We start from the raw sequence: 4,564 nt of genomic DNA on the forward strand, positions 1-4,564 counted from the left end.
ATGAGTCTAATCTGTTTTGGCATTGCGACGTTTTAGGAATATGGTATTATAAAAAAATCAATTCGAATCAATTGTTTAATCTTATTTTTATTATTGTTCTCTTTATTTTCTCTCTTTTTTGTTATCTAAGTTTCGTGACGCATTGGTTTTACTGTAATGTCATGTAAACATGTTTTTACTAATAAATAAATAAAATTTGATTGTAACAAACCGTAATCCAAAAAAAACGGATGGGACGAACCAAGATATTGATACCCTAAAGATTCTTACAAAAATAGGGCAGAAGCTTCTTTGTGCAATAATTATTAGAACTAATAATCTATCTAGTTAATACTAATAGTGGCAAGTAATCAAGTCTTATTAATTCATTAGGTACAAGAAATACGGTTTTCACGAATAAAAAGTCCAAAAAAAATAGAAATTAAAAAGTATGTACACTGCCGACACTTTCGCCCTTTTTAAATCACAAAATAATTATACTAGTAGCTCTGTGAACTCTGGACCTTAGCAAATACTTAGATAACGCAGAAGTCATTATGATATTAAGTACCAATTACCAACGCTATAAATGCTTCATAGCAATTTTTGGACACAAAAAATCATAAAATGTACCATTTTGAAGAACATCCGGACCGACAAAAATCAAATGAGCTAAATTGCAAACCTACGCTATCGCTTCGGTCAAAGAAACCGGGAGTACACTTTTTAATTTCTACATTTTTTTACCGGACTCAAGATGTAGACTTTGTAAGCTGCTCGGGCCTATAGCCAAGGTTACAAGTCGTTGATGCTCCGTATAGTTATCTCTTTCTATCTCTCAAGTTTCCGTATTGTTGCGACATTACGTATCGATCGCCACGGAGCCACATTATAATCTATCGTACAGTATGGCTACTCCCGCTCCCCGCTGAAAGCGCCGCCCACCCTCTCTCGGTTACCTCACAGTTACCGCCTGTCAAAAACGCGAACAGTCGACCTGCCATATTTCAGCATAGTACGCGTTCACCTACACGAGCTTAGACTGTGTGCTAGGAAGGCGCCTCTTTCATATATTTGATCGCCAGTGTCCGAGGTGTGACGGAGCTTCAAAGATTGTTCCCTTGGGTAGATGCCCGTACCTACTAGGCTAGCATAAGTTAAATTTTCACGAGCAAGATGAGACCCTATTGTAGGTATCTATCTAAAGAAACTTCAAATATGGATGCGAGAACGCCACTTGTACTTCCTAGTCAACAATAACATACAGAAACTAAACTCTTCTAATGATATTAAGAGGGAACCCTCCCTTAGGGTACAGCATGACTCTCTGCGGCTCGTACGTGAAGTGTAGCGGAGTGTTCCTTGAAGGCTCCACCCTGTACTTGAGGAGCAACTTGGCTAACCCCACCCAGGACTGCATTTGTGCGAAGCGGATTCCTGGAATTAAATAAAAAAAAATTAGCTATTGCTGGCAGCAGGATGGCTGGCAGGAGACGGATTCGAACAACGGAAATCGAACCGAACCGAACAACGGAAACCGTTTTGCCATGAAAGACGGACAAACAAACAGACACACACACTTTCCCATTTATATTTAATATATATATATATTATATACTAGCTTTTGCCCGCGGCTTCGCTTGCGTTAGAAAGGGACAAAAGTAGCCTATGTCACTCTCCATGCGTTCAACTATCTCCACTTAAAAAATCACGTCAATTCGACGCTCCGTGATGCCGTGAAAGACGGACAAACAAACAGACACACACTTTCCCAGTTATAATATTAGTATGGATTAGTATGGATAGTCATAAAGCGCAATGTGCATGTGTATTGTGTATATGTATATTTTGTCAAACTTCTATGAAATATTGAAGAGTTTTAGCTGTCAAATTCATGAATGAAACTTTGTTAAACCATAATAAACGCCACTAAACACTGAAGTAACTGACTGTTTTTTGGCGGGTTCTCACTCGTCTCGTACTGGCCTTGCATAAAACCATTATAATAAGATCTTCAGTTACAAACTTTTACCACCGATCTTGAGGGTCAACGTACTCTAGTTTATCTCGATAAAACAGTACAATGCCTCATTAACTAACTTTATCAGTGTTACAGTTTAACAGTACTAGCAGGTAGTAGATAAAAAAGTAACTCTTTGTGTTGTTATCGGTTTCCTAGAACTCCTTTTATTGAGAAATGAATGCAATCGGCAAAACAAACCGTTTAAATTTAGGTTGTTTAGACTGCTATGAGCCATGACTTTGGTTAGGTACCGAAATAGCTACTTATTCATGAAATTCAATAATGGAAACTGGAGTAGTCAATCCATACTAAAATTATAAGTGGGAAAGTGTATGTGTCTGTTTGTTTGTCCATCCTTCACGGCAAAACGGAGCTACGAATTGTCGTGACTTTTTTAAGTGGAGATAGTTGAAGGGATGGAGAGTGACATAGGCTACTTTTGTCTTTTTCTAACGCGAGCGAAGCCGCAGGCAAAAGCTAGTTACGATATAAATGCAGAAAATATTAAATTCGAAACAAGAGTAAACTAAAGCACGACCGAATCGAGACTGTAAAATATTTAAATATTTTTTCCTGATAAATAAATAATAAATAAATAAATATTATAGGACATTCTTACAAATACAGCTAAAGATAATGCGGCAAGAAAGAGCAGAGCCGTAGCCGTAGTGCCGCTCCATTTTCTCACACGGACTGAAAGGGACGACACAAGACACAATGATATATGACCCCTTTTTATATCTTTTATTTTTGCCAGGCTCCTTGTTAAATGATTTAAAAATAAAAACGAAAAACAAAACAAAATTACTCACCAATACACTGCTTCTGTCCCTCTCCAAACGGCAAGAAAGCACATTTGTGTCTCCTTTGCACGTTCTCCTGAGAAAACCTCTCGGGATCGAAGACCTCAGGTCTCGGGTAGTACCTCGCATCATGGTGTATGCCCAGAACCGACACCTTTATCAACTGGCCCTTGTCTATCGTTATATCCGTCTCCGGAATCTCATATGCCGCTTTAGCTCTTCGCTTCAGCTTGGTAATAATCGGATACATTCTCAAAGTCTCATTGAAGACTTTCTCCATGTATGATAAGTTCATGATAGCATCATATGTCATCCCTCCATTCTCTTCTAAAGCTTCTTTGATCTCTTCATATAGCCTCTCTTGAATGTCCTGGTTTAAAGCTAACTGGTATAACAAGAACCCCATAGTGGAGGCACTGGATTCATACCCCGCTGCGTAGAAAATGTACGCTTGAGCCGCTATATCTTCATCAGTCATATCCAGGGTACCATCGTTCTGTCCATCGTGATGTCCATACTGATTCTTCAGCTCTAGAAGCAGATCCAAAAAGTCATGTCGGTTCGTCGGCTGCCTGTTTCTTATGGCGATCACTTCTTTGATCAATTTGGAGAAAAAGGTCTTCACTTCTTCTGGAAACAACAATCCACCAATTTTCTTCAAAATGCCTGGGTACATGCTCTCGAGTTCTGAACCGTATTTCACGCTAAAGATCTTCCTGTCAATCCTCTGAAGTGTATCATGCTGCTGATCAAATGTGTCCAGGTCTAGTCCAAAGACGCAAGCAGTTATGGCAGACTGTGTAAACTTCTGCGTAAGACCATGTATCTCTTGCTCTGTATTCTCCTGTGTTATCCTGCCAATATACTCCACGAACCTGTCTCCACGCTCCGTCAACAAGTACATCATATTCCTCAACTTTCCAGATGTAAACATTGGTGAGAATCTCTTCCGTAGCACTCGCCAGGTGGCGCTGTCTGCGTGAAACAGGTTCGCTCCGAGTCCTGATTTACTGTATTCCTTTCCACGGTCAGTGAATATATCGAAATCTTTAATCAGAACACATTTCACGACATCTAAATCTCTTATAAGCAGATCTGGAGAGCGCATTCTAAAGAATCCAACAACCTGGATATGCATCATATATTTCCTTAAACACAACTCCAACTGGTTTCTTCCTTAGAAAAGAGTCCATGATATTCCCGAAGAAAAAAGTGGGTTTAGGTCCGCGCACATTTCTGGACTCCCAATAGTTATTAAACTTTGTGAAATGTTGGTATAAATTATAACCAACGGCAATAATAAATGTTATAATTAGAATGTAAAGAGTCATTGTTATTATTTCCACTTACACCGGCACTTAGTTTTCTCCAATGTTGTTACACTGAACTGAATAATATCTTTTTTTTTTTTTTTGAATTGAAAATTTTATGAGTCGGGCGGGTTAAGCGCCCTTTACTCGCTACGGGACTGGGCGCCTATACACCTGGGTGTATAGGGCAAAAAGCTGAATAATATCGAACGGTGTGACCATTTATATATCGTGCCGATTCTACCATCAAGGATATTGCCTCTGTTCAATTACTAGATTCTACACTAGTTTTACTAAGTTAATACATGTAGTGTATAATGAATTCATAATGTATGTATAACATTATAAACTACTACATATAATATATTATATATACTTTACTTTAGACAATATCATTTTAGTAACAATTATTTAGGAAGAACAAACTAGTATTGTAATAACAAATATAA

At 38.3% G+C, this 4,564-nt stretch overlaps 1 pseudogene; it reads right to left on the minus strand.

Annotated features, from left to right (window-relative positions):
• Positions 1–228: 228 nt before the first annotated feature.
• LOC125238356 lies at positions 229–4,167 on the minus strand (annotated as a pseudogene).
• Between the last annotated feature and the right edge of the window lie 397 nt (positions 4,168–4,564).

Source organism: Leguminivora glycinivorella, chromosome 23 (assembly GCF_023078275.1).
Source record: "Leguminivora glycinivorella isolate SPB_JAAS2020 chromosome 23, LegGlyc_1.1, whole genome shotgun sequence".
NCBI classification, from domain to species: Eukaryota; Metazoa; Arthropoda; class Insecta; order Lepidoptera; family Tortricidae; genus Leguminivora; species Leguminivora glycinivorella.